Raw genomic sequence first — 10,805 nt, 5'->3', positions numbered from 1 at the left:
GAGACGCGGGGCTATATGTAAACTATTGGAAAATGCGTGCATCTTATTAAGCATTTTTAAAATCGTGAAATGTAATGTGCAGGGAGGAAACTTTATTCTAAAGTTTACGTTTTAACAAGTAAAGCAAAACGCAAGTGTTAACCCAGTAGGGGTTAAGAAATAGAATATGGTCGGCACCCCAGAAATCTCTCAACATGTAAGACATATAATCTTTAAATTTTTTTTCTTTTCTTTTTAAAAATTTTCTTTTTAAATTTTTTTGGTTTTTTTTCTTTTTAAATTTTTTTCTAAGAATTTTTTTAAATCACAAAAGTAGCACATATAGAAAAATAAAAGTGGACTTTAATTAGAAAAAAATAAAAGGTTAAAGTTTAAATCAGCTATTAACATTATCCCACATGAAAAGAGAGGTTGACATTTAGGTTTATAGCTTTCCAATATCTTGTATACTTATTTTGCTGCGTGTGTATGTGTGTGTGTATATACAAAATTGAGATTATACTATGTATATTTTATATAACCTTCAATTTGCATCCGACATGTAATGAACATCATTGCATGTCATTGTTTTTTTTTTCCCTATGGTATCTTTAGCAGCTACATAACATTTTACCGATGAACCAGTCTCATTTATCTAAACAACTACTGTAAGAGGGCTTACCTGGTGGTTCAGATGGTAAAGAATCTGCTTGCAATGCCTGAGAAATCCCATGGACAGAGGAGCATGGCAGGCTACAGTCCCTGGGTCACAAAGAATCCGACACAACTGAAAGACGATCACTTTCAGCACCGTAAGTTATTTAGTTTATTTCAAAATTTTGTAATTCTAGACTATCTCAATATTAGAAATACCCTTTTAAATGTATCATTGCACAGATTCATAATTATTTCCTTAGGATAATCTCCTTAAAGTAGAATTGTTGAGTCAAAGAATATACAGTAGAACACTGATCAGAATTTCACTCATCACTCTTCTCTTTTACTTTTGAACATGATGCAGACTCCTTAAAATGGCTTTTAAAGCCTGAAGAAGTAGCCTATTTGCCAACTTCATTTTGGGCTCGTGTTTCGTGTGTGTGTGTACAACGTCTGTCATTTCCTTTTCACATCAGTTTGCTCAGAGCCTTCACTTGGGCTTCCTGTGGCTCACTGAAGAATCCGCCTGCAATGCGGGAGACCTGAGTTTGTTCCCTGGGTTGGGAAGATCCCCTGGAGAAGGGAAAGGCTACCCACTCCAGTATTCTGGCCTGGAGAATTCTGTGGACTGTGTACAGTCCTTGAGGTCGCAAAGAGTCGGACATGACTGAGCGACTTTCACTTCACTTGTCCATTCCAGCCTGACTAAATCCTTCCTGTCCTTCAAGTGTCACTTAAAAGACATTTCACCCCTTCTTGATTTTGTGGGTTAGGTTAAATCCCGTTTGTGCTGTGTCCTGAGCGCCTCATGCTTCACCCTCCCTGAAATACAATCTCCACAGTTAGCTCATTTGGGAGCTGGCACTCTGTCTTCTTGTTTACCGTGCATCCGAGAGCCTAGCCCAGGGCCTGCCACATGAGGCTGGGTAGAATTGAGTAGGCACATGAGTAAGGCTTTTGATACATGCTGCAGAACTGTACCACCAGTGTATTATTTTTACTGAAATTTAATTCTGTGTCCACCAGGAAACTATATTTACTCAAACAGGGACATTTTTGTAACTGCCTCCCATTTCTTAAATATTTGTGTTGTGATTTTCTAGCTACAGAGCCGCTGACTGCATAATCTTATGACTTTACATACCCTGAGTTATTTTCTCCTTTTCTATCCTTGTAGATAGGCCTGGAGAGCTCCATCTCTCCTTTTCCAAGTCTTTTCTTGTCCAACCCCAGTTCCAAATCCACTTCCAGCTTGGGGTTACACGAGCTGGGTTCCTGAGCCTTACTTATTTCTTTGCATTTCTGTGTTGGGTTTGCCACACTGACCTTGGAGAGCCTTCTTCATTGCATGTATCACTATCTTCCACATCTACCATATCTTCCACAGGCAGGGGAGTTAGTGAATAAGGGGCATTTCCAAAGGACTAGGTGGGCTGTGGGTGTAGGTAGCAAGTGGGGACATAGAATGTGAGCCACCCATAGGTGTCTCTGATGCGCTTGGAATTCATTGCACATCATCAGGACTAAACAGAGAAATCCCAGTTCTGGTGGGTGTATGTGCCCCTTCTCTGGGAGGCCCAATAACTGGTCTAGCTTCAAACGTTTTTCTGCTGACGCCACTGGACCAGAATCAGCAGAGATCTATGTTGGGGCCACTAAAGGAGAACTCAGGAGGACAAGTGGCATCATCATGGAGGCTGTGACATGACATGCTGGATCTTTGAATGAATTAGACTTGGACCTTAAACTGTTCAGTATCCTGGTCTGACAAAGTCTCTTTATGGTGGACATTCCAGAATAGGGGAAGAAGCCTCTCATTCTGTCAGATCTTTGGTGACTGTAGCTGCTTTGTGATCCCAGCCTGCCTGCTTTATTTATTTATTTTTGGCTGAGTTGGGTCTTCATTGCTGTGCGGGCTTTCTCTAGTTGCAACAAATGGGGGCTACTTTCTAGTTGTGGTACACAGGCTTCTTATTACGGTGGCTTCTCTTATAATAGAGCTCAGGCTCTAGGTGCACAGGCTTCTGTAGTTTCAGCTCATGGGCTCAGTAGCCCCACAGCATGTGGAATCTCCCCGGACCAAGGATCAGACTGGTATCCCCTGCATTGCAGAGCAGATTCTTAACCACTGGACCACCAGGGAAGCACCAGCCTACCTGCTTCTAATCAGGAACCAAATTACCTGCCTCAAATCCTGACTGTTCGATTTGCCAGACGTGTAACCTTGAGCAAGTTACTTAACCATCTCTGTGCCTATGTTTCCTCATCTGTCAAGCACAAATAACAGAGGTACCGCATGGGGGTTGTATAAAAATTAAATGAATTAGTATTTCCAGCACCCTTGGTGAGGGGGTCTGGCTTGTAGTTAGGACTCAGTAAGTGTGAGCTACTTTTATTAACTTATCCATTCATTGCCTGCCTGCCTGAAAAGCCTTTCCTTTTCCTCTATATCAAAAATCTCCTCAATTTTGTTTTTTTTTTAAGTTAATGTGTAACACATAAATTGCATAAATATGAAGGGGAAAGCTTGATGAGCTTTCACATTTTTCAAAGTCCCACGATTATGTGGTTGTCCTAGCATCACTCTCTTCCTGACCACAAATACCCAAATCTCATCTAAGGAATCTGATTTGAGGAGTTTCAGGACTTCTTGCCCTCTCAATGGGCACTAGCAGGAGGCAGTGTGATATAGGGGAGAAGCCATGGTCAGCATGACCTCTCAGTCGTGGTCAACTCTTTGAGACTTCATGAACTGTGTAGTCCATGGAAGGGTAGCCATTCCCTTCTCCAGGGGATCTTCCCAACGTAGAGATTGAACCTAGGTCTCCCACACTGTAGGCAGATTCTTTACCAGCTTCCCTTCTCCAGGGGATCTTCCCAACGTAGGGATTGAACCTAGGTCTCCCACACTGTAGGCAGATTCTTTACCAGCTTCCCTTCTCCAGGGGATCTTCCCAACGTAGGGATTGAACCTAGGTCTCCTACATTGTAAGCAGATTCTTTACCAGCGGAGCCACCAGGGAAGCCCCATAGTTAGCATGTTAAGGACCAAATAGGCTTATCCTGGCCTGATGATGTTACAGGCATACCTCAGAGATATTGTAAGTTTGGTTCCAGGCCACTGCAATAAAGTGAGTCGCATGAATTACCTTCAATTTGTTAAAAAAAAAACACCTCAACATCTGTGATCCACAATAAAATGAGGTATGCCTATACTGGCTTGGCTAAGACCTTAACCTCTGGAAGCCTTGTTTTCCCAGTCTTCTAAGGACACCAGACTACCAAATGGACCCTTTAGAGGGTTGTGGTGAAGAGAAAATGAGATAAGGCCTGTAAACAATGCCTGATACACTCCAGTTAAATTATTATAGTAATAGTAAAATTTTAACAAATACTAAAACCCAGTGTCAGGGAGGGTGCTGTGAAATCAGCAGTTTCAGCCAGTGCTGGTGAGAGTAAATCAGTACAACTTTTCCAGAGAGCAACTCAGAAAAAGGAAAAGGAAAAAAGAAAAGCGAAAGCCATACAAATTCCCTTGTTCAGAAATTTACTCTATGGAAATAATCATGAATGAGAGCACCAAAATTTAAGTACAAGGATTTTCATCACAGCATTACTTGTTATGTAAAAAAAAATTAGAACTGAAAAGATAATAAAATTGTTAACTAAGTCATCGTGTGTTCATAGTCAGGAATTTTTGTTGGTAATAAAAATTGTACCTCACCATAAAATAATAATTATGGACCCAAAGATTATTTTATGCTCAAGATGTAATAAGAGAAAAAGGATAGAAACGTATAATGTGACAACAAATTTATAGAAATAATACTCATAAAAATTTTTTTTCATGTTTACTGTTTATCACTTACTATGCTAAAGTGACTTAGATCTGCCATTTCATTTAATCTTAACCAAAATCCTGTGAAAGAAGTCTCATTTTGCCAGTGTTACTGTTGAGTGAACTGAGTCTCTAGGAAATTGACTTGCCCAAGATACCATAATGAATATGTTTGAGTTAGATCTTAGATCAGATATGTTTGAATTTTTTAAATTATTTATTGATATGGCTGTGCCAAGTCTTAATTGAGGAACGAGGGATCTCTGTTGTGGCACATGGGATCTCTAGTTGCAGGAATCTTTAGTTACCATATGAAGGAATCTTTGGGGCCTCCCAGGTGGCGCCAGTGGTGAAGAATCTACCTGCCAACCCAGGAGACCTAAGAGATGCAGGTTCGATCCCTGAGTTGGGAAGATCCCCTGGAGGAAGAAATGGCAACCTGTTCCAGTATTCTTGCCTGGAAAATTCCATGGGCAGAGGAGCCTGCTGCTGGGCTACAGTCCATGAGGTCTCGAAGATTCAGACCCAACCGAGGGAATCTTTAGTTGTGGCATGCAGGCTCTTGTTCCCTGACCGGAGATCATACCCAGGCCCTCTGCATCAGTAATGCCAAGTCTTAGCCAATGGACCACCAGGGAAATCCCCATATCTTATTATTTTTAAATGGATGATGGTAGATATCAAATCACTACTGCATTTATATTTCATTGGATATATTTATGACAGTGATATAATAGTTTTATTTTTAAATGTTAAGATCTGTAATGTGCAGAAGTTACATCTTTTGTATCTAGTTAACACATGATGAACCACTCCAGAAAATCCCCTTATGCCCCTTTCAAGCCAATCCCCATCCCCAACTGCTCTTTGGGTTTCAACGCCTTAGTTTTGTCTGTTCTTGAATTTCATATAAACAGAATCATGTAGTTTAATAAATGCTCTGTGCTGGACTTCTTTTGTATCACCATGTTTTTGAGACTCGTCCCTGTTGTTCCTTTTTATTGCTGAGTAATGTTCCGTTGTACGAAAATTCACAATTTGTTTATCCATTCTCCATAGATATTTGGGCTGTTTCCAATTTGGGAGTTACAAATAAGGTTGCTATGAGCATTATTGTACAAGTTTAAAACATGTAAATAAGATGAAAAACTTTTAGATGTCAACTTAATTAATTTATTTTTTAATTGGAGTAAAATTGCTTTATAATATTATGTTCCTTTCTGCTGTACAACAACATGAATCAGCTCTAAGTATAAATGTATCCCTACCTCTTGAGCCTCCCTCCCAGTTATCAACTTTGAAATTGACAAGGGGATACATATTCTTAGGCAGTAGTTTCTTTTCTTTTTTTCTTGTGAAATATACATTCAAAGAATGCCTGTTTTCCAGTAAATCCATTTAACCATGCTGCCTAAGCTTAATAATGCAACAGTCTGTTGAGTCTATGGTTATTTGTTGCAAATATCTTCTCTCACTCTGTGCTTTATCTGTTATACTCTTTAGAGAGTATACTTAAGAACCACTGGGTATCTTAATTTACTTATTAAGTATAATTTATCATTCTTATGAGAGCTGACAAGGCTTGTTAAAGAAATCCTTTCATTCATAAGTCATAAAGATATATATATAATATCATCTTCTAAAAAACTGTAGATTTTTGCCTTTCACATTTAAGTCTATCCATCTGGATTTTATGTTTGTATATGAAATGAAGAAGGGTCCAATTTCATTTTTTTCCAATAGGTATCCGGGGATCCTAGCGCTATTTTTTAAAAAGATCTGTTCCCACTCTTTGTCCTGCCTCCTTTGTTTTAAGTTACACGTCCGTAGAAGTGTGTCTGTTTCTTGGGATACACCATTTTTCAAAATTACTTGATGGCATTTGTTGTTGTTTAGTCACTAGGTTGTGTTTGACTCTTTTATGACCATGGACTGTAGCCAGCCAGACTCCTCTGTCTATGGGATTTCCCATGTAAGAATACTGGATTGGTTTGTCATTTCCTTCTCCAAGGGACCTTCCCGACTCAGGGATCGAACTGAAGTCTGCTGCATGGGCAGGCAGATTCTTTACTACTGAGCCACCAGGGAAGCCCATGTGAGGGCATTTACAAGCAGAAAAATTATGAAGACCACTCCATTAAACAAATTGTGTGGTTTTTATCTAGTCATTTAACTTTGCTGAGTTTCCTGCACTGTTGGGGGAATATGATGGGGTTGCCCGGTAAAGCAACTAGAAGTTTTGACATAATAAACCTCAAGTGGCAGTAGTAGCGATAGATTTTTTTTTTCTTTCCATTGTTATATTTCCAGTGCTATGAAGTATGTGGAAACAAACCTGCTTGTGGCAGGAACTGCCAAAGGATGTGACATTTGGGTGGGTCATGAATGACGTGGAATCTGTCATCCTTTTTTATGACCCCGATCTGTTGTCTGTCCATGGTGCATTTCCCATGTGTTTTTCATCTGCATTCTATTTTATCTCCCGTAGAAGGGCCCAGAGGAAAAGGACTGTGCCCCACCCCACGCATCACTTGTAGGGAACCCCAGTAGCAGTCGCCTAAGAGGACCTAGAATTGGACTGGCTCCGTGTTTGTCAGACACACAGACATGTCATCGAGGTCTCTTAAAAATGCTTGCCACTGTAGTGCTGGAGGATTCCTGAGTTTCACCCACATGCTGCTCCCTCCCCAAACCCCAGCCACCTGCCGACACAAGTACAGCCAACAGACTCACCCACTTAGCCCAGCACCACCACCCATGGGAGTGGCGAAATCCATACCACACGCCCTGCACAGTCTTGCTTCTGGGAGAGGGAACACAGGGTCCTGCACACAGTAGGCACTCGATAAGCATCAGGCACATAACAAATGAGTAACCATGTTACAATCAGGATATAGGAGAGCACCTTTCCATCTGCTGCAGTGTAGCAAGAAGTGGGTAAGGTGTTCCTGGTCCTGAGTATGCATTGGAATCACAGTGTTGTGGAGGGGCTGTTCAATATATATATTCCCTCCACACACACACACACAACTGAATAAGAACAGAAAAGGTATGTGCAGAAAGGAGTTATTTTAAATTAAATTCTCTGGGAGGATCTGAATTTCGATGCTCAGTCAGGGATGGGAATGACAGAATTATTAAACTCCTGGATCATTAAAAGTACCAAATTGGCCATCAATCAAAATTTTAAATTTGCATGCCTTTGAACCTGTACGTCTTCCTAGATTTTATCCTGTGCCCCAAAATACAGACACAAACATATTCAGGGCAGCATTTTTGAAACAGAAAAATACTTGAAACTAGAAAAATGTCAAATAATTCTTTAAACAACTTTTATTGAGCCTTATTCTCATTATAAGAGACAGCACTAACAAGAAAATAATAAATTCCTTACTTTTATAGAGATTTATGTTTTATTCCATCAAAGAAGTACTGAATGAATTATTTATGATACGCCCAAGCAGTGAAATAAATATTATTGTGCCATGGAAAGGAGCAAGGTTTGTCAATATATACTGCTTTGGAAAGGTGTTCAATACAATTCTTTTTTAAAAAAATTGAGATATAATTGAAATAACATTATATTAGTTTGAATGTATTATTCAAAAATCAGTAAATGAAAGAAAAAAGAAAAATGTGTTGCAAAGCAGTGCGCATTATATTGTCCTGTGTGTAATACATGTATACACATGTGCATTTATATATACATAAGTAGAAAAAATGTGGAAGAATGTTCCCAAAAAATTGTTAATGACAGTTATCATTGGGAAGTATGACTGAAGGGAAGCAGATTTCTAATTTCTCTTTATACCCTTTCATGCTTTTTATTTAACTTTTTATTTTGTATTGGGGTTCAGCTGATTAACAATGTGGTGATAGTTTCAGGTGAACATCTAAGGGACTCAGCCATGCATATACCTGTATCCAGCCTCCCCCAGGCTCCCCTCCCATCCTGCTGCGACGTAACATTGAGCAGACAGAGTCCCATGTATTATACGGTAGGTCCTTGTTGGTTATCCACTTTAAATACAGCAGTGTGTACATGTCCATCCCAAACTCTCTAACTGTCCCTTCCCCGCATCCTTTCATGCTGTTTAAACTTCTTAACCTAAAGAAACATTGCTTTTATAATTTTTTTGATTTAAAAAAAATTCCCTATAATCTGGAAAGCCGGTGAGATTTTAAACTTCCAGCAGGGGGCAGCAGTGATTCTCACATATTTCTGATGTCAGCGTAAAACAGGGTCAGTGTCCACAGATTTCCAGTTCCAGGCCCGAACGCTATACTTGAATTACCAGATTACAAAGGAAAAAAAAAAAAAACAATATCACAGAAAGCTTAAAATTCTGTGGAAATTTGTGACAAATAATTCCTATAGGGCTCTTTCTTCCTTAACATCTGTGCGTGAGTCTACGCTGCCTTTTTCGTCTCTGAAGCTCTGTTTTCTCATCTCGTTTTAACAGTTTTTAATCGTCTGTTAACATCAGACAGTTTGACGAGCTAATCTTAAAAGATCTCTTTCCAGCTCTAAAACTCTGTGACTTTAAGAATCTAAATCGGCATCAGGAAGAAACAAGCCCCAGTGCCTTCTGAAATTAATTGGCTTATCAAAGAATCTGCTTTATAGCTCTTAGCTGATCAGGATGAATTATTACTGGTTTATCTGTAGTGCAGATCAAAGAATACTTTTTGGGAGGGGGTGGGAGGGGAAGATGTTGGTATTTACTCACTCCACTGATGGAGAAAAAAGGAGAACTCTCCCACCCTATAAATGTTTAGCATGTGTGTAAAGGTCATAGGTCTGGTGTTTAGAAATTACACACAGGCTTACGAAAGACTTTTCACTGGGTTGGCCAAATTAAACAGCAGGAAGTTGTAGAGAAATAAACACAAGTTAACATTTAACCATGAGTCCCTGTTCTTGCTGCTGGGTCTTTCTCAATAGGAGGGGCCTGGGAGAGTCAGTCGGCCCGCTAGCAAGACACTGAGCTCTTCTGGGAACACAGTCACCCACCACTTTTATAAAACACATACTTAATGTATGTATTTAAATCCTGAATCATAAACTTCCCTAGCTATTTTTCATGCCCAAACAGCAGTGCCTTTTTTTTTTTTTAAGAATAATCCTTTATAAATTATAATTTTTTAAATTAGTTGTATTTAGTTTTTTGGCTGTGCCGGATCTTAGTTGCAGCATGCAGGATCTTTGATCTTCATTGTGGCATGCAAACTCTTCGCGATGGCATGTGAGATCTAGTTCCCTGACCAGGGTTTGAACCCAGTCTCCCTGCCTTGGGAGCGTAGAGTTTTATTCACTGGACCACCAGGGAAGTGCCTATAAATTGTAATTTTATTTTTCCTTTTAACATTTGCCTGAGATTATACCACTAAAGTGTCTGAGTCAGGATTTAAGCCTGTGACTGTCAGGATCCAAGAGCCTTGACTGTGGTCCTCTATGAATGAAGACTCACTCCTTCTACTTGTTCTCTGGAAGCTGTGAATGTCTGAAGAATTGATGAGTATAAGGTGAATGATCACTGTGTCATAAAGCTCTGTCTCGCTTATGTATACTAAGCACTCACTGTGTGCTTGTCTCCGGCAAGTGCTGGGGGTAAGGGTGTCAAAGGATGAATTATTAGACTTGATCATTACACTTTAAGAAACTTCTAGTTTTTGGAGCTGACAAGTATAGGAACATAACACGTGAAAAATAATAAGAAAACACAAACGAGGAAGAAGAAATCAAGGCAGCATAGCAGGATAGTTAAATCCATGGGCTGTGGAGTCCAGTTCTTAGCTGTGGGACCCTCTAAGCCTCATTTTTCTCTTTTGTAAAATGAGGATAGCTTAGTGTTGGTAATTGCTGTGAGGGTTGAATGATTTAATATATTATTAAATGGTTTAAGATTGAACTTGGCAGGTGGAAACACTTGTTAAAATGTATTGTTTGGTAAAGCTTAAGCACAGTGAGACTCATACATGCCACCATATGTCTGGGGTGTTGACACCCCTTTCTTAAATTTTTCTGAGTTGCCCAACTCCAAGAGTTCCATTTCCTTGAGCTGTATTCTTTTCCCTGATGTAGTTATCTTTTGACTCCAGGAAAGAATGATGTGGCAAAGGGACCCCAACCCCTGCTCACCAAAACTTGAGCTTCATCGCAGAGAAGGAAAGCTAAGACTGGGACTAGTCCTCAGGAAGGCAGATGAGGAGAATCAACCCAGGAGTGTTTGTTAGAAAATGTCTAGGACCCACTCCCCGAGATTTCCGTTATGCTTCAAATCCAGTTTCAATACATACTTTACTAATATTTGCATTTAATTATTATCAT

This window comes from Moschus berezovskii, chromosome 22, assembly GCF_049115385.1.
Source record: "Moschus berezovskii isolate FMDL1 chromosome 22, NW_MosBer_1.0, whole genome shotgun sequence".
Classification (NCBI taxonomy): domain Eukaryota; kingdom Metazoa; phylum Chordata; class Mammalia; order Artiodactyla; family Moschidae; genus Moschus; species Moschus berezovskii.
The sequence above is the reverse complement of the archived record's forward strand: the minus strand, read 5'-3'. Positions refer to the sequence as shown.